The sequence below is a fragment of the Ictidomys tridecemlineatus genome, chromosome 5 (genome assembly GCF_052094955.1).
Source record: "Ictidomys tridecemlineatus isolate mIctTri1 chromosome 5, mIctTri1.hap1, whole genome shotgun sequence".
NCBI classification, from domain to species: Eukaryota; Metazoa; Chordata; class Mammalia; order Rodentia; family Sciuridae; genus Ictidomys; species Ictidomys tridecemlineatus.
This window is the reverse complement of record NC_135481.1, coordinates 2,424,392-2,445,266: the sequence shown is the minus strand read 5'-3', so window position 1 is coordinate 2,445,266 and position 20,875 is coordinate 2,424,392. Positions and strand designations below refer to the sequence as shown.

Genomic DNA, 20,875 nt, shown 5'->3' with positions numbered 1-20,875 from the left:
AAAATAACATCAATTATCACTATAATTTTATGGTTAAAATATCTAATAATTTCAATAGAATTGGATTTTATTTGTTAAAACTCAATGTCCATTTATGATTAAAAACCTCTATCAAGAGCTGAGGTTGTGGCTCAGAGGTAGAATACTTGCCCAGCATGTGTGAGGCTCTGGGTTTGATCCTCAGCACCATATAAAAATAAAATAAAGATATTATGTGCACCTAAAACAAAAAAATAAACGTTAAGAAAAAAAACTCTATCAAGAAAGAAATAGGAACTTAGCCTGACTAAAATCATATTGAAAATCCTACAGCAAATGTTATATTTATTGGTGGTACCTAGAAAGTGTCTGTTTGAAATTGAGAATAAAAAATAAAGGTGGTTGTTATCATCACTTCATGTTAATTAAAGTGCTATCCAGCAAGAAAAATATATCAAAAAGAGAAGAATTAGAAATAAGAAAATAAAACTTTTTAAACTTTGATAATAAGAATGAAAAATAAGTATGGAAAGAGAATTTGTTCAGCAAGATTGTTGTATTTTTAGTTAAAATACAAAAATCAATTTATTTATTTATTTATATAAGCAACAAATAATTTTAAAACACTTTACAAAACTGCCAATATCATCAAAATCACAAAATGGTAAGTTTTTGATAATAAGTTTGATAAAATGTGTTTTAAAATACTATGAAAAGAATTCAAAATTTATTGAAAGACATTTAAAATTATTTATATAGAGAAATAACATACTTAGGAATTTTAAAATAGAAAAATATAAATATTTTATTTCTTCCAAAACTAATCTATAGATAAAATAAATGCTAATCCCATCAACTTTCCAAAAGGATATTTTTGTGTGAGTGGAATTTGATATGTTGATTGCAAAATTTATGTCAATTTTCAAAAAAATAGAATCTAGCCCCTCTAGTTGTAGTTTCTTTTTTTGCAGTGCTGGGAATTAAACCCAGGCCTTGCACATACCAGGCAAGTGCTCTACCATTGAGCAGCACTCCCAGTCCATGAACAGCAAATTTTCATGGTGACACCATGGAACTCAGCTTAATATCCCTTGTCCATAGTTTATCCACACACACAAAAAAAATAGTATGTTAACACAATTTGTTCTACAGAAATATAATTTTAAAAAAACCTCTATCTGGGTTGGGATTGTGGCTCAGCGGGAGAGCACCTGCCTTGCATGGGTGGGACATGGGTTCGATCCTCAGCAGCACGTAAAAATAAAAGCATTGTGTTAAAAAAAAAAAAAAAAGCTTTATCTCTTACCCATTACAAAAACTCAAAGTGGATTAAAGACTTAGGCACTAGAACATAAACCCTGCTATGGAACAGAAGAAAAAGTAGGACCAAATCTCCACCACATTGGCTTAGGAACCGACTTCTTTAACCAGACTCCTAAGGGCAAGAAGAAAAATCAAGAATCGATAAATAGGGTGAACTGAAATTAAAAAGCTTCTTTCAGCAAAAGAAACAATCAATAATGTGAGAGAGAGCCTACAGAATGGGAGAAAATCTTTACCATGCACACCTCAGATAGAGCACTAATCTCTAGGATATATAAAGAACTAAAAAAATTAACACAAAAAAATCAATAAATGGGCTAAGGAACTGAACAAACACTTCACAGAAGAAATACAATCAATCAACAAATGTATGAAAAAAATGTTCATCTCTAGCAATTAGAGAAATTCAAATCAAAACTACTCATTTCATCTCACTCCAGTCAGTATGGAAATTATCAAGAATACAAGCAGCAATAAGTATTGATAGGGATGTGGGGAAAAGGGTACACTCATATGTTGCTGGTGGGACTGCAAATTGGAGCAATACTCTGGAAAGCAGTATTGGGATTCCTCGGAAAATTTGAGATGGAATCCTCATTTAACAGCCATCCCACTCCTTAGTCTATACCCAAAGGACTTAAAAACAGCATACTACAGGGACCCAGCCACATCAATGTTTATAGCAACACAATTCACAATAGCTGAATTATGCAACCAACCTAGATTCCATTCAACAAATGAATGGATAATGAAAATGTGGTCCATATACACAGTGGAATATTACTCCGCCTTAAAGAAGAATGTAATTATGAGATTTGAAGGTAACTGGATGGAGTTGGAGAATATCATGCTAAATGAAATAAGCCAAACACAAAAAACAAAAGGCTAAATGTTTTCTCTGCCAAATGGATGCTGATCCATAAAAGTGGGGGTGGGAAGAAGGGACTTGGGATCATGCAGAGAGGATTGAGGGGAGAGGAATAGGTGTGGGGATGGGAAGAACAATAGAATGAGACAGACATTATTACCCTATATAAATGTATGGTTAAACAACTGTTGTAATTCTGCACCATGTTCACCCAAAGGAAGGAGAAGTTGTGCTCCATTTGTGTACAATGTGTCAAAATGCATTCTACTGTCATGTATAACTAATTAGAACAAATTCTAAAAAATAAAGGACAACCATAGTTTTTAAAAAAAACAAGGAGAATAAGCATCACTCAAGGACTCTGCATACTCTTCTGGGAGAAAGGGTTTATGCATTTTTGGTTAAATGTAGGATAGATAGATTATGTTAGATGAAAGTATGGTCTCATAATTGTCTTTGGGGATTAAATGTAGCTTAAGGAAATATGTATGGGTGCCAAGTCAATAATAGCTGAACTTGTGATGGCAACTTTAACATGTCAGCCTGGCTGGGCCATGGTACTTAGGTATTCAGTCAAACATTAATCTGGATATTTATGTGAAGGTTTTTTGTTTGGTTTGGTTGTTTTGTTTTTTGGTGAGATTAGCATTTAAATTTGTAGACTTTAAGAAAAGCAGGTTATCCTCCATAAGGTGAGTTGGCCTCATCCAGTCAGTTGAAATGGCTTAATAAAACAATGACTGGTCTTCTGTGATAGTCAGATTTTCATCACTATGACCAAAATACCTGACATAAACAACCCAAAAGAGGAAAGATTTATTTTGACTCAGAGTTTCATAGTTTTCAATCCATGGTTAGCTGGCTCTATTGCTTTGGTCCTGAGATGAGGCAGAACATTATAGCAGAAGGGTTTGGTGGAGGAAAGCTACTCAGCTCACTGAAGCCAGGAAGTAGAGAGAGAAAATGAAGGGGCCAGGGAAACGATATAGTCCCCAAGGCCACATTGAGTTATTCTAGAACTCAAATACCATGACATATAATTAATAATACTTAAATGCCAGTGACCTACTACCTTTAATGATGTTCCGCCTGCCTACAGTTTCTACCTCTTCCCAATAGTCCATTAAAATTGTAAATCCATCAAATAAATTAATCCACTGATGAGGTCACAGCCCTTGTGATCCAATTATTTCCTAAAAACTCCACCTCTGAACACAGGAGTCTTTCAGAAACATTCCAGATCCAAACCATAACACCTCCCCTGAGCAAGAAGGAATTCTGCCAGCACAGTGCCTCTGGAGTTAAACTGCAACTCTTACTCAGACCTCCAGCCTGCCAGCTGACCTTTTGTATTGCAAAATAAAAAAAAAAATCTAAGCAGATTTTTGTTTTTTGACAGGTGAACTTGATAAGCTGATTTAAAAATGCATATGGAAATGCATAGTACCTTGAAAAAGACACGTAAAGAAGAAAAAACAAAGATATTGAGAATCCCCACAGTAGTTCAGACAGAGTGATATTAAAGAAAATATAGACAAAGAGAATAATAGAACAGAATACAGGCTCCAGAAATAGATCCATATGTGATTTGCCACAAAGATGCAGCTATTATTCAGGATTTTTCCTTACAAATCATCTTTGTAATAAATGGGGCAACTGGATGTCTGCTTGAGGAAAATACGCCTCAATAACTTTCTCACACTATAAGTAAAAATTAAGTTAGATAATATACCAAAACAAGGACACTAAATCAATCAAGATTCTAGAAGAAAACACAGTACTATTGTACATCTTCGTAATCTTTGTGTTTTTTCTTTTTTTTTTTCTAATTTTCTGATTGGCTTCAGAAAGCCTTTGTTCTTTCTTTTTTCATTTGTTCTTTTTTTTCAATATTTTGTTTTTCAAAACAGGGTTTTATTATGTTTCCTGGGCTCAGCCATCCTTCAGCTATCGTCTCCTTAGTAAATGTGACTAAAGGCATATGTCACTAAATTTTTAACTGGCAAATAATAATTATTTATACTTATGGGATATAATGTAATGTTTTGATATGTGTAAACAATGTGGAATGACTAAATCAAGCTGTTGTAATTCTGCACCATGTTCACCCAAAGGAAGGAGAAGTTGTGCTCCATTTGTGTACAATGTGTCAAAATGCATTCTACTGTCATGTATAACTAATTAGAACAAATTTTAAAAAATAAAGGCCAACCATGGTTTTTTTCACCTTGTGAAAGTTATGATAACATTTATCACCTCACTTCATTTATCATTTTTCTTGTGTGTGTTGAGACATTTGAAATTTACTCTCTTTAGCAATTTTGAAATACATAATACATTATTATTAACTACACTCACTTTTTCATGCAATAGATCTCACTTATTCTTCCTGTCTAACCAAAACTTTGTACAGTTTAACTAACATCTCCCAACCCCAACCCCAACCCTCACCAATACTCTATCCCCTGATAATCATCATTTTAGTCTCGACTTCTATGAAGTTACCATTTCTAGATTTCACATCTAAGTTTCTTTTTGTGCCTAGCTTATTCTGATTTTTTTTGAAGGTCTACTTTTTACTGTAAACCCAGAAATTCCCTGCTTCATTAACCTTGAGAAAAATGAAACTTCTGCTAAGCTACAGGGGAGTTGGGAAGACCTTGAGCTAAATCCTGACCAGGACTTACTCACCCCAAACTCGACCTTACTTCACATGCCTGCTAACCTCCTGTCCTCCCCTGATTTCCCATGTGCTCCAGGGCACGACAGCCCTGTCCCCAGCTTCCAGGCTAGCTTTGATCAGTCTAACGTGATTATATGTTCTCAAACCCAGTACTGTTGTGGTTGTTGGCCCTTTGTCTAGAGTTATGGCATTCCCTGGACAACAAGCTGGGCTCGGAGATGGGTGTCCAATGTAATTTGGACCAATGTGATGGAAATGAGGTAGGACAGAAAAAATAAAAGGTAGAAGAGGGACAAAAGGCAGGACAACGAAACTATAATCCAAAAGCTTTAGGCTGAAGTTCTACATGCTTTTCCTTCCTCTCCTAGGTCTGACACTTCCAAATTTCCAGGAAATTTACAAATCTTTACCCACAATCTTAAAAGTTACTGAAAATCCACCCACTTATAAAAATTGCCCTGTTCATGATTAGTTAGCCTACTAATACATGTATCTTTAGAATAGATTGATTAAAAGGAGATTCCACACTTCATAATATAGGGTTAATTTCCCAGACTGTATAATATAGGGTTCTTCCCAATATCATCTACTCATCAGATAATGGAGAAGATGTCAACCTAAGGATACAAAATTAACAGAGAATTACCAAATCTCCATAAACCATTTTGTGATCTTCAGACTGATAATATTTCCACATATTTTCCATGCCCACACCTCACCAGTGTTTCTTTAAAAGAACCCCCAAAACATCTCTCACTCTTGAGATGACCCACATTCTCCCTTGAATATGTCTCTGCTTTCCTAAATAAATCTGTATCTGTGCCTCTAATTGACATGTCCTTAAATTCATTTCAGCAATATCTGTCAAGAACCCCACTGGTCCTGAGTTGAGGTTCCCTTCTCTGGGAACTCCTTGGACTTCCTCTGGAGACAGAAGGAGAGTTATTGGATACTCCAAGGGTATCTCTGGATTGGAAATTCTAGAGCAGAAGGAGTCATTTTGCCATGTTTGGGAGGGCAAAAGGTGGAAAAGAACCTGAATGCATGGTGACATTGGTAAGTCACTGAACCAAACCTACCCTGAAAATCATCTATACCAGTCAGAATACACAAAAATATGTGGTAATTCCAAACCACAATCTGTGCCAACTTGCAAAAGTTTATTTCTCACTCACATAATGGGCTAAGGGTCTGGCTGACACTACAGGATAATGATCCTCCAGAGGCTCAAGTATTTCAGAGTGCCTTGCTCTTGTGACACCCACATCAATATGTGATTCCTGAAATTTGATCTTTTAGAAATTTTGAAATATGCAATATTATTAACTAAAGGCATCATGCTATGCAATAGATCTCAAAAACTTTTTCTTTCTGTCTACCCCAAACTTTGTACTCTTTGGTCAACACTTCTCCCATGCCCTGGCATTGTGAAAAAAACATGTATATTTACTCCTGCCTTTTTCATGTCCCCCCCCCGCCCCCACAAAGTAGCACACAGCATTTTTGCTGTCTGTACTAAAACAGTCCTAACTCCAAGAGGGTACTCACCTGGAAAGGAGATTTTGATAGATGTTAAGAATGCCTACTGCTTTGTTTTACCTCCAGATTATTACTCAAGCCAGTATTCCCCATCACAGTTTAGGCAGCCAGATTTTGGATTTATATGTTTTTTTCCAATTGTCAAAGGAAAAAAATTAAAACACACTTTAAAAACTTTAATTGGATTTTCACTTTATTTTGCAGTTCTGGGGCTCAAATCCAGGGTCCTATGCCTGCTAGGACCACTGAGCCATACCCTATTCATTTGCTTTACTTTTGATTTTAGAATTGGAAAATGGTTCATTCCATAATATAGGATAAATATTTTAAGCAGAAGAGGCTGGTTTTATAGACAAGAGGAGCTGAAGAAAGAAAGAAAAGAACAAAGATTAAATTGGTCATTTCAAAGTCAGGGTGAGGACAGGGAGACAGAACACTAGGAAAACAGCTGATTGGTTACTATCTACTTCAGGTTATCTTTTTTGTGTGTTTAAGAATTAAGGCAGAAGGAACTTTTATTATCATGCCAGTTGAAACTTGTATGCTTGGGAAATTTCACTGTTTCCTCTCTCTCCTGAGACCTCACGAAGATCAGATAACAATTGGTTTCATTTGTTGCTGTGGAACTGTAATGTGGTAACTCCAGTTTGATTTTTAGTCTTGTCTGTTGGAGCCCAGGGCAGGAGCTGAGTCCAAAACAATGGTCTCCTATAATGTTTATTTGACACTATCAATATGATCTTACATTTTAACTGGAGCAATTGTTACCACTTTCATTCAAAGATGAGGAAATCCATCAATATTCTAAGCACTCAGAGGGACACCCATTTCTGGATGGAAGGAGGAAAAACTTAGGCACTGTGCAACTGGCAGCAGGTACAAATCAGCTCAGTCTGCAGGTCACAGTGACAAGTTTCAAATAGAAATCTAGCTTCCAGAAATGTACAGCCTTGGCCATGAAAATATGTTTTTTTTTCCCAAAGTATTCTGAGATGGGTCTTGCTGGTGCCCACATTGGCCTATTCTGAGACATGTTTTAAATAAGAGTCCTGGCAGCAGGCCCCTGAGTTTCAGAAATATAAGCTGGATCATCTATTCAGTCAGTCACTGGTCTCTCTGAATGCTGCCATGTTCTCAAAGGTTCGATTGCTCTTCAATTTTTCCTTTGTGTGAGCCAAGAAATAGAACTTTATAAGTAATTATCTTAAGTTATCCTTTTTGATGAAGGTAAAATGTCCACTGGCCGGGTTGACCTTCTCCACTCTCCTAAATGGCATGTGGAACTCAAAAGACATCTGGAAGCATTATTCATCTTCTGCATAGGAATGCAATTGTTCAGGTTTGTGTAATACCTTTCTGGTGTAACTATATTGAATTAATTCCTTGCCTACTTCACCATTAGTTTTTCTGTTTGATTTTTTGGATTACTGCCCATATCTGATTTGGCTCCCCCCTCCCACCCCCCCCCCACCGACCTAGGATGCATGGAATAGAAGCATGCTTCTAGAAGCCAGTTTTGAAATTCCCACATATGTCTTTTCTTTCTACTTAGCTTCAAAAAATCTAAATACACAAGTGGAAACCTCACTTAAAATCAGTAAGGTTTTGTGATGTGCTCTCAAAATAGCACATGGTATAGTGGAGATGAAAGGAATTTGGGATAATGAAAATGACTCTTTTTGTCTCCAGTACTGTCCTTTTCATTCTCTGACAATTTTGGCTGTCCCCATGCTGGTTGTGTGTGAGCATTCTCTGATGCAGGATGCAGCGTGGGTGCTCTATTCTCCCTGAAGTCCGATTAAAAAAAAAAAAAAAGCCCAGCAGATGGGTCATGCAAGCAGGATAAGCATGCACGTATCTGCATCCTTATGGAGCTGACACACCTCTCAGGAATACACAGGATTCTGATGTTCCTCCTTAGAGTCATCAATTATATTCATCCCTGATGCACAGTGATTTCTTTACATCTATCAAACAAAGTAACAAACGGAGATTCTCAGAATATTAATTAGTTTTACCCAGGAATAGCACTGCAGTGGGAATATGTATACCATAGTAAACTATGTGTGTATCTAAGGAGATTGAGACAGGGGAAGGTTTTTTTTTTTTTTTTTTTTTTTTTTTTTTTTTTAAGCGTAAAGGGAGAAATTCACGTAAACTGCTTAGATACGGAGTTCATTGGTCTTGGAGACCCGAGTCAGGAATTGGTGTCAGCTCATTGGTGGAGGTGCTGTTGCTGGGCAAGTGTTCTGTCAAGAGCATCTTGTCTGAATTGCTGCAATCTTAAACAAAGTTAAAGATAAGCTTTGTTACAGCGATCTGCTTGTATTCAAGGGAGATGTCTAAAGCATGGGATGCATGTAGAATGTGAAGGAATTTCTTGTTGGATTTTAAGCAAGTCCTTAAGACATTGCTTACCTCAGACAGGCAGTTATAAGCTCCTCTTGCATTATTTCCTAGCTGTAATTGTGTCTGGATCTGACAGGGCTGATTTCATCTCTTTTTAAAATATTTTTAGTTGTAGTTGGATACAATATCTTTTAATTAATTAATTTATTTTTATGTGGTGCTGAGGATCGAACCCTGGGCCTCGCCCATGCTAGACGAGTGTTCTACCACTGAACCATAACCCCAGTCCCTGATTTCATCTTTTACAAGTTTCTGATAGCCCAGAATTTGATAGCCCAGTCAAATAAAATGAAACTATTTCCATGTTAAAGTACAGTCAACTAATCTGTCTTTTGTATCTTCAGGCTAAAGTTCAAATCCCTATAGAAGCCGGGGCTCCAACAGATGGTAGTCTCTCTCTTAACACCCTACAATTCAGAATCATGTGTGTAGCCCTCTTTCTTCTGTCTTTTTCCCTGGTCATATAGCCCAATTCCTTTCAGATTTGTTGAATTCAATTCCACATAAAACTGTTCTCTGGCATACCAGTCTCCTTGCTGAATTTCCTCCTTGACTAAACTTTGCTCCTTGGAGCCCTCATTTAAACTAGGCGTGTCCTTCGTTTGCTGAATCTGGTTTTAGGAAGGATCCTCCCACCCATAGTAGCTAATCCAATTCTTCTTAGTAACTTTCAATTCATTGATCCCCTCACCCTGCCCATTGGCTAGAACTCCCCAGCAGTCCTTGCTGTATTTGAAGTTACATGCCATCTCTCTCCTCTATCACAGAGGCCTTGACTCTTGTTGCAAGAAGGAAAAGGCAAACTGAAAACAATGATGAGGGCAAGAATTCTTGTCATTATTATACTAAAATGGAAAGGGAAGACCTTTTTGTGACTGCAAAGATTCCTAAGTCTTTTTTAAAAAAAAAATAAAATAAAGTGAAGCCTAAGAAAGTAAAGACCATTTTTTAAAAATTAACCTGCTTCTTCACACATGCACATACACACACAGTGATTAATTTTCACCAGAAGCATATCAGAGACAGTGTTGGCACATCACCACAGTCCATAGCCTCCTTTCTTGATGAGAATCTTGGACTACTTGTCTAAGTAGAGATTTTTTCAAAGCCCATGACAAGCCCACCAAAGAACAGAGGTCAGAACTTTGCTCTCCAAGCTCCTGGAGCAGGGGGTGGCCAGTCACAAATACCCAGAACTGGAGTGAGGGAAGAGAGAGTAAAGTCACCCCAGAGCTTGAAAGTGCTCTCTCTCTCTCTCTCTCTTTAGGATACCGGACCCTAAATGTGCTCTTAGCCATCATAGCTAAGAAGAACTTGTCAATATGATGTGAGTGATAAAAACCTTCCAGTTCATATTTATTGACAAACCTGAGCTATGCTGGGCACTGTTATAGGTGCTATGGAATGGAAAGTGAACAAAACTCATACGTTCTATTCCTTGGGTAACAGTCTAGCTGTGAGAATCAGACAATAAACCAGTTAATAAATATTTATATAAAATAATTCAGGTAATGAGAGCATACTCTGCATTTTGTGCTACCTTTTGCAGAAAATTCTCCCTCTTCATTTGTATGGCTCTATCACTCAACCTTTCTATGTCAGATCCATGCCTATAGCCCAGGAAGTGCTCCCTGGACTCCTCTCATCAATAAAATATCCTGATACTTAGGACAGGGAAGAAATATGCAATGAAGCACATCATGAGAGGTCCTGCTCTAGGAGCTCAAGACCAGGTCAGAAAGTGAAAAGAAAAGCCTCAGAGGGCAGACTTGTGGAATATACAAGGTTACCCCCCCAGCCTCCCTTTCTTCCTTTTGGCAGCATTGGGAATCAAACACAGGGCCTTATACATCTAGGGAAACACTCTATCACTGAGCTATACCATAGTCCCTTCTTTTTGTTTTATCTTAGGAAAGTCAGTTATTTGCACTGAGACCACCATTGAAAGAACTCACAGGAACTTCTACAAGGAGAGGCAAGTTGCTGTATGCTTAGTTGACAAAGACCAAGTGACAAACATGAGAAAGTGCTGTGGAGTTTCTGGAGGGGAACCAGTCCACACTGCTTTCTAAGCAGAGCCTTCAGTGTTGAGGGCTTGAGAAAGTCTTTTAGATGAATAGAAAACCATCCTGATGGTGGAGACCTTGAGGGGATCCTTCAAATAGCCATGACTGTTTTCTGTGTGGGAATGACTATAGTGAGCTAAAGAACTCTGGATATAGACACCACATTCACACCTTCTTGGAAGCAGGAATTACCACAGGGGAAATGAGCCCTCGAGACTGGGAGCAACAAGTGCCCACTGTGCCCATGAGAAAGGCACTGACATCCTGGGAGATACCTCATCTCAAGGGAGCCTGGAGAACCAGAGAAAATGAGTGGCAACCTCATGAACTGTTCAGAGATGGAGAATGAGAGTGTCTCAGCAGAATCCAGAGCTGATATCTAATGACTGAGTCCTAAGACCAAGTTCCACCTGAGTCACTCAGATGGGGGGAGAAGCTGAGTTTTCCAAAACTAGTGTCCTGCTCTGGATTTAAACTCATTGGACCCATTTCATGTCTCCTCCCGGTAGAGGTTCCATAAGGACAAAAACTCCACCTGCATTATAATCTACTGTTTGAGCTGTAGCCTATTTCAATACTTATTTCAATATGTACCAATCAGCAGGCAATCAAGAAACATTTTAATTGATTGAAAGTTATTTCTAAAGCTTTGTCCCATAGACCACCTAAATGCATGTCAGTCCATAGTTCATTGCATATTTCTAGATTTTTTTTTTCTTCTCACTTCTGCCATTACCAGAAAATCAATGTTCTGATTGCAACTATTGTTTGCACAGAGGCTTTGAAGATAGTTAATGGAGTCACCCATTGACCACAAGACATGAATTTCTGCTGTCCTTCTATAACAGTGAAATGAACAGCGGCTCCTGGGAGGAACATCTGTCTCCAGTCACAGAACAGATAGTGGTTTTATTTCCTGACACCAGCAGGTACATCAGCCAACAAAGAAGTAACATAAGACCTGCAAAATCCCAAACAAGCAGTAGCAACAGCTGAGGGTTTTTGTTGTACTTCTTCCTTTCAGCTGAAGAGCACATTACAAAAATAATATAATGTTCATGGAAGGAAGGAAAAGGAAAAAGTTGCTGAAAAGCATTCAGAAAAGGATTCAAAAGGTGCTTTGCTCTGTGTTTTTCTCCTCTCTATTCCTGGAATTTATGATCCAACATTCTCATTTAATCCCTACATAAGCATCAGTGCAGCACCCAGGAAGCAGGAAGCATAACACATTGAGGTCCCACATCACAGTGCTCACCCCATTTCCGATATTCTCCTAAATGATGTCAAAATGCCAAGCCACATCACCATGTCATGTTCAGAAACGTCTCAGGAGTAGGGTTGGCCCTAGGAAAGACCACTAGGCATGGATGCAGATCCGTGAGAGCTCAACACATGTCACAAAGTGTCCCTGATGGACAGATAATCATTTGGTGCTCTCACTTTATATTTTGCAGGGCCTACCCACAGTCCTTTTTTCTGTCTTCACCAACACTGTTCTCTTTTCCTTCTCTTCCTAAAGGTGAGAATCTTTCCAAACCACACCCTTCCACTGTTGTTTGACAAATACCCAATATTTTCCTCAGCAAGTTATTTGACCACTTCTTCAATTTCATTCTTTGCTTCTGCTGTTTAAAACTTGTTTTACAATAGTCCCCCCTTTAAGTTCCAAGACCCCCAGTGGATTCCTGAAACTATGAAATAATACCAAACCCCATGTATACTGTTTATTTTCCCCTGTACATATATACCTAGGATAAAGTTTAATTTATAAATTAGGCATGTAAGAGATTAACAACAGCAGCTATATAAAAATAGAATGATTGTAAAAATATAGTGTAATAAAAGTTTTTGAATATAATCTCTCCCAAATTATATTACAGTGCTATACTCACCCTTCTTCTCATGATGGCACAAGGTGATAATTAAAGGAAGTACTTTATGGCTTCTCTTTGGCATATGCAAATTGCCAGCATTACTACTTTTGTGCTTCAGAGCCTTTACTAAGTAAAAAAGAGCACTTGAATAGAAGAATTGTGACAGTCATTTGATAACTTAGAAGGCTGCTAAGCAACTAATGGGTGACTATCATATACCATGGATATGCTGGACAAAGGAATGATTCATGTCCCAGGCAGGACAGAGTGGGACAGCATGAGATATCCTGATGTCATTCAGAATGGCACACAATTTAGAACTCATGAATTATTTATTTATTTTTAATTCGATTTAATATTTTTGGAGCTTGGTTGACTATAAGTAACTGAAACTATGGAAAGTGATACCATAAATTCGTTGCGAAGATTATATTTAATTTTTACGTCAGCAGTGCATGCAGAAAGTTTAAAAGTGTTAAATAATTTTCCTCACAGCTCTGGCCATCAACTCTACTCCTTCCTGTGTTGTGGGCTGACTTGTTCCTTCCCCAAAAGACACGTTGTAGTCCTAATACCAGGTATTTGGGAATAAAGACATTATAATTAACTTAAATGAGGTCATTAGAGTGGGTTTTAATCCAATATTATTTTTGTCTTCATAAAAGGGTATAATTCAGACACAAGACAGAGAAGAAGAGAAGACCCTGTGAAGACACAGGGAGAAGCCAAGAAGAAAGACCTTCGAGGAAACCAACTGTGCTGACAATTCCATCCCAATTTTGCAGCCTCCAGAATTGTGAGACAATAAATTTCTGTTGTCTAAATCACCCAGTTGTGTTATTACATTAATGACAGCTCTAGAAAAATAATACAACCAATTTATTTTGTGTCATGTCACCAGGGTTTCAGATAAGCATGAATCTACAGTCTTTTTTAATTGTTTGCTGTACTCACATGGTGTTCTTCTGTGCACACATAGTTTACTATACTTTTCCACTTCAAAATATCATAATAATTGTCTCATATGAGTTCATAAAGATTATTTCATCCTTTTTAATATATGCTATAGGTTTACATTCAATGAATATTCCATATTTGTCTGGGAGCCAGTGGATGGATATGTTAATTAGCTTTCCATCACTCTGACAAAATACCTGAGATAATCAACTTGTAAGGAAGAAATATTTATTTTTGGCTCAATTTTGGAGGTGTCAGTCCTGATCAGTTGGTCTGTGGCAAGGCAGCACATCATACTGGGAGCATGTGGCAGAGGAAATTGATCACCTCATGATGATCAGGAAGCAAAGAGAGAAAGAGAATCAGACTGGGGTTCCAATATCCTTTTTAAGGACATACCCCATTGAACTAACTTCCTAACACTAAGGTTCCACCACTTCCCAATAGGGTCATAGGCTGAAGACCAGTCTTTCAGAACAAGTGCCTTTGGGGGACATTTATTCAAACCATAGCAATAGGAATTTAAAGAGTATTCTTAATTTTTCACTAAAACGTTTTAAGGACTAACATTGCACATTAATTTCACATGCCTCCAAGTTCCTCTGCAGACCAAAATCCCTGAAGTTTAACCACACAATGAGTACATTGCCAACTTTTCCTGCACAAGGTTATAGCAATACATACTCCTATGAGCATGTAATTTATACATGGTGCAATGTCATCAATGTGGTGAGTCACAAAATCTGACCAACTTCAAATCCCATCAGAGAAAAGTGGTATCTTGTAGTTATTCTGTGTAAAAGAGTATTTCTTTTAATGCTCTATTAGTATGTGTTAAATATTTTTCTAGTTACGTAGTCCTAATTGATATTATCAAGAAAAAGTTACAATGAATATCTCTTACTCTGGATTACTTGTATTCCAGCTGTCTTAGTTGTAATTCCCTCAAATTCCCTTAAACCTTAGAAAATAGCTGTGGTGGTTAATTTTTTGTATCATCTTGACTGGACCAAGAAAAGTCCAGATGGCTGGTAAAACATTATTTCTGGTTGTATCTGTGGGGGTGTTTCTGGAAGAGATCAGTATTTAATTTAGAGAAACAAGTTTATAAAGAAGATCTACCCACACCAGTGAAGATGTGTATCATCCAGTGTTGAGGGTCTGGGTAGAACAAAAAGATAAAGGAAGGGTGAATTAGCTCCTTCTGCTTAGGCTGGACCATCCATCTTCTCCAGTCCTCAGAGATGGATGACATGGTTCTTAAGCAAGGATGAATTTATTCCCTTAGTTTTCCCAGGCTTCCAGCTTAGAGACAGCAGAACATTAGCCATCTGAGCCTTCATAAGCATGAAAGCCAACTCCTAATAGTATCTATTTATCATCTATGTATTTTTATCTATCTATCTATCTATCTATCTATCTATCTATCTATCTATCTATCTATCTATCTATCCTATTGATTCTGTTTCTCCAAAGAACTCTGACTAATGCAACAGAATTAGAAGAAGCTTTCAGAAAGGGCATTTTTCTTATTCCTCCTTTTATTGCTAAGTATAGAGGCAAAGAGTGCGGAGGGGAGGAGGTTATTCAATAAATGAAATTTTCCACCTCCACAATTCCCTTACTAATCTTCTGTCAATTTAGTGATATTTTGGTATTATAGATATGAGGTTTCTGATGTCTGCTTCATATCTGATTTCATATTAATCTTTTTAAAAGAGATTAAAAGAAGGCTTTTTTAAAATTGTAATTCTGTAGACTAAATTGGGTCTGTGATTAGCATACTAACTTTTTGTGGAGAAACCATAGACAAGGGATATTAAGCTGAGTCCCACAGAGTCACCATGAAACTTGCTGTTCATGGACTGCGGTTGCTGCCTAATGGCAGAGCACTCCTTTGGCATGTGCAAGGCCTGGGTTTAATTCCTAGCACTGGAAAAAAAAAATTTAAAAAGTGCTATTGTAGGATTATCACTCTACTTGCATCACATTAGTGATGTCCTGCTGGGTTGAGCGGGTGAGAATGGTAAACAAAATGCCAACATCAGCCTAAAAGTGACCTGTGAAGCCTGGTCAGTAGCTTCCAACCAGGACACTGTTATCCTCAGGTCAAGAGAAGTGTTCAGGAAACCTCGAAGCATGGCTCTGTTGTGGGTTGGGCCACATTCCAAGAAGTGTAAATGGTCCATTCAAGAAGCACAGTGCTGAGCCATTTTTTTTAATTTTTCACTTTGTTAGGAGGATTTTGCTAAGATGCTTGGGACCTTGTTAAATCCTGAGGCTGGCTTTGAACTTGCAATCCTCCTGCCTCAGCCTCTAGGGTTTCTGGGATTACAGGTATGTACCTCTTCTGTTCATGGCACAGACTTCAGTTTTTAGAACAGTTTAGGTTTACAGCAAAATTAAGCAAAAGTCACAGAGATCTAACTTATACTCTGGCCCCACACAGGCACAGCCTCTTCAGTATCAAAACCCATGAACCAACTTGGTACATTTATTACAACTGATGAGCAAAAATTGATACTTTGTTATTGGGTAAAGTCCATAGTCTACATTAGGGTTCAATTTTGGCCTTTGTATATTCAGTGGCTTTTGAAACTGCATAGTGACATGTATTCACATATAAATTTCACAGGAAAACTTTTCTGTGCTCTGCCGATTCATCTTCCTCTCCTTCTGTCCCCTAGCACCCACTGATCTTTTATTGTCTCCATAGTCTTGTGTTTTCCAGAATGTCACATAGTTGCAATCCTATGGTATTTAGCCTTTTCAGGTTGGCTCCCTTGGCTTAGTGATATGCATCTAAATTTCCTCTATGTCTTTTCATGGCTTGACAGCTCATTTCTTTTTAGTGGTAAGTAATATTCCATTATCTGGATATACTGAAGTCTAAATAAACCCCTCCACCTACTGCAGGACATCTTTGTTGCTCCTAAGTTTTGGCATCATAATAACTAAGGAGATTTATTACTGTATCATATGATAAAATATGTTTAATGTTGAAAGAAATTGCCAGACTAACTTCTGAAGTATTTGTACATTTTTGTTTTCTCACTTATTAGTGTTTTAAACATGTAAGAATTTTCAAGTATTATGTTTCATTCTATCAGTAAAGTTCAATTGTATAGGAGAGAAATGGAAAATTCACCCAGGACTGCAGAGAACCAGATAAGGCAGGCCTTCTAAGAGGTAAATCAAAGAGCTTGTGGCAGATGCAATTTAAAAGTCCATATAAATATGGAGGATTAGTGTCCTAACTAAACTAGAATCTAAGGATAACTGCAATGGAATCCAAAATGCAAGGAAATTTGCTATAGAATAAAATGGTAGAGTTCTGTGGTTTCATAAAAAATAAAAACCTGCTGAAGTTCTCCAAGTGAGTTGTTTTTCTTCCTCAGTGATAAATTGAAAATATTATGTTTTCCCCAAAGCCATTACACATGGTACTGTACATGAAGGGCTCACATCAGTCCTGACATCCAAGGTAATGGATCCAGGTGAATTCTTACTCCCTTAAACCACTCCTTTGGTCGAAAGCTCTTCTCTTTTCAAAATGTTTATTCTTGTGAAAACAGCAAATAGAGTTTCCAGTTCTTTTCAGGATCACTGTAGTTTTTGAGTTCTGCACATAGCAAGTACCAACTAAACGGGGTCAGTTAGCCTTCAGCTCTGACCTCCCTTTACCACCTGTGTATCTTGAAGGACTATTCTCAACAACTTATAAATGAGCAACCTTTGCAGTTCAAAGCCACTGCTTCTGTACTCTCTGTGGAAGACACCATTGCCCTCTTTCTTCTTGGTTTATGAAAATATTATTTCTTTGAGCAGTCTCTGTTCAGTGAGGGTCAGCCCTCTCTGAGTTTCTTAGCTTCACTTTGGCAATACTTGGTGTGCTAGATGCAATAGGTGCCCTCATCCCTGTGTTTGCTCTGTGGCCATGCCTTGCAGTTTTCTCTATAAATGCCTGGAGGACTTTCTCTAGGAGCAGGAGTGTGTGGTTCTTCTCCCCTTCAGTCTTATTTCTCCTACTTCTTCTTCTTCTTCTTTTTTTTTTTTTTTTGGTCACTCAACTTGATATTAGATTTACCTCTATGCCCACAGATTCTAGTTTCAGTTAATACTATCTATCTTTCCAGCCACCAAATATCTGTACAGTTGAAGATATGAGCATATCTGAGGGGAAGGAGGTGGAAGGCTGATGTAGATAATAATTATCTATATGTAAGTAAAATAAGATGATATTTCACCACCCCACCAGCAACAGTGAAAGGACCACAAGTTGATGAAAGAAGGTCTAGTAGGGCACACAAAAGACTTTCTGTAAAAAAGCTGCGTCTCTGTGTTTATGAAACAGTATCAACTCTTCCCTGGTCTCCAACTACATAATACAAACTCTAAATATATTACTCCAAGATGGAATTTCACTTGTCAGATTAGTGGTTCCCAGACTTTCACAAAGCAGCAAATGAAAAGCTGGAACAGGGAGTTGTTCTTTTCATATGGCCAATAAGAACTTAGATTTTTAAAAATACTACCTATGGTCATCATCATTTAATTGGGAAAAGAATATTCTAACATCAAAAATATCAGGGCTGGGGGTACAATTCATTGGTAGAGAGTGTGCTTTGTGTGCTCAAAGCCCTAGAACCCAAAATAATAATAATGAAAATAATAATAAATAAATTATCCTAAGAAAGATCATTCTTTTTTCCAAGTAAGGGATAACTTTTCACCACTCTTGCCAGCCCATTAGGAAGAGAACAGGGGAAGAATAGGAAGTAAGAAGAATATAATCTCAGATTGATCACATTTTTTTTTTAAACTCAGTACCTGTTTTGAGAGAGGTCACTGAAAACTTCACTGTGTACCTAGGGACTGTTGCTTTGAAGATTTTTTTCTTAAATCAATAAATGTAAAGCTATGGAAGGTCAGATGACATTTAAAAGGACCAAGGGTCAGGCAGATCTTCTTGCTCATGCCAAATTCTATCTATTGAGAGTCAGCCAAGATCTCAACATACAACCTATGTATTGCGTGGATGATGCACACATGCTACACAGTGTGCAGAATGTGCAGGCACCAATCCTGTGGCATTTATAATATACATACTTGGGTGGCAACATCTCAGATCTTTCTGTCCCTGTTAGAGAGGCAATTCTCTTTTTTTAATATTTATTTTTTAGTTGTAGTTGGACATTCTTACCTAGACTTAGAAAATGCAGCATGCAGCAGTTGGACAGAGACTTTCATGCAGGTTGGGCAGCCTCCTAGTGCTGAAGTGTCTCCAGAGACTGCAGGATCATTGTGTTCTCGGTGTCCTTCTTGTGGTGTGAAGCAGAACTCTCACTGCCTTTGGCAGCACATACTTCCAGTTGGAAGGAAATCTGAAATGATTCGGGAGAAGGGAGCCAGCGACAACTAGGTGGGAAGGTGCTCTATTCTAAAATCCCTCTGCCTGTGAATTCTTTTTTTTCTAAGCAGCGGGTGGCTTTTCACCACATTTGCCAGCCCATAGGAAGAGCTCAGAAGGAATAGGAAGCCCACACTGCTGGCACTGGACCAAGGAGATGAACTAAGGTGGAGTGGAAGGGTGGGTAATTCACTGGAGGAGAATGGACACAGCCAGGACAGCAAAGACATGGACAGCATACTTATGATTCAGGGGAGGAGGCGTGGGTGGCAGTAATAGAGGGCAGGGGGCTTGTGGGCAGCACATGATTCTAGGAGTGAGGCAGTTGGAATCATAGGCTAATAGAGCTGGAAGGGACCTTGGTGTCACCTCCCAATTTAGATATGAGGAGGCAAAACCTAGGATGGAACAGAAAAAGCCAAAAGGACCCATATCACCTAGGCCTAAGCAAGGTCAGATATAGTACCAGTCCCAAGACCAGGGCCTTTTCATGCTGTCTCCCTTGGGGACCTGCCCACTCCACCTCTTTTATGAATCTGTCCTTGACTTCTGTGGGCCCACAACTACACATCCATGTCCATGGTTCCCCTATTCCTTGCTCAAAACCCTGCGTCCACACATGTCTGAGGAGTCCTTGGAAAGATCCATTTTTCTGGGACTTTAGAAAGCCTAACCTAGTCTCCTTAGGGTATGTCTTGAATATATATTTTGTTCTGATGCTTCCTCATAGATACTTTAAATTCTTGGCTTTGCACCTGCTTGAGGAAAATGACATATTCCCTAGTCAATAGCAGAATGTCGCCCCTGGTGAGGAGAGGTGGTGGAAAGCCCTGACCTATGATTTGGAGACCTATCTCCTCACCTTTATGCTATTGAAAACTACTAATTCCAACTATAATAGATCATGTGTCTTACTGACAAATCACTAATTTGAATGATAACATAATATGTGTATTAATGGTACGCTTATAGATTTAGCATCCAGTATTAGGCTCATAATAACAAAGGCTCAGTAAATGTTTGCTGAATCAAATCAAATGACTGATGAGTCAAATATTTACTGAATGAATTGGTGGATGAATAAGGGCAATTCACCCAGGTATAGAGGTAACCAGGTGCTGCCTTTTCATCCCAACAGCTGAGATTCAGCATAGCTATCTGAGGCAATCATGACTCTCTCCCCAAGTATCCTGCATTTCCAGATTGCGTTTTTCTGGGTGATCTTTACCTGCTTGTGCCAAGTTACTTGATTTCAAGGCCTGTACAACTGCCCAAGCTAAGAACTGAGGAGCCTGGTGTGTGATGGGGAGTTCCAGTGTGAGACTGGGGTCCTGAGGAAAGCATCCCCACACTCCAACAGCCCCAAAACTAATCAAAAAAAAGGGCTACATCTGACTACAACTTAAGGCAGTGTTTGAGGGGATCAGTGGGGGGCTGTGGTAGTTGTGGTGTTGTAGTCTGGATCTGGAATGTCTCCTGATGGATGAAGGCTTGGTCCTCAATGCAATGATGTTCAGAGGTGGGAGTTTGGGGAAGTGGTTGAATCTGATCACATTAATGGATTAATCCATCGAAGTGTTCCTAACTGAATGAACTATTAGGAAGTGATGTGGATGGTCTAAAGTGGGACCTAGTTGAAGGGAATGGGTCCTTGGGGGCATATCCTAGGGAACTATATTTTTCCCCCCAGGCTACCCCACCATGTTTCCTTGTCACCATGAGGTGAGCAGTTTTGTTCTACTATACCCTCCCCACCATGATGATCTG

The 20,875-nt window shown here is 38.4% G+C and overlaps 1 long non-coding RNA gene across 1 annotated transcript; it reads left to right on the top strand.

Annotated features, from left to right (window-relative positions):
- The first annotated feature begins 7,479 nt into the window (after positions 1–7,479).
- LOC144377511 (uncharacterized) lies at positions 7,480–13,568 on the top strand. Its single transcript, XR_013438515.1, has 2 exons — positions 7,480–7,731; positions 13,407–13,568. It is a non-coding gene; the product is annotated as an uncharacterized LOC144377511 (long non-coding RNA).
- Positions 13,569–20,875: the final 7,307 nt, after the last annotated feature.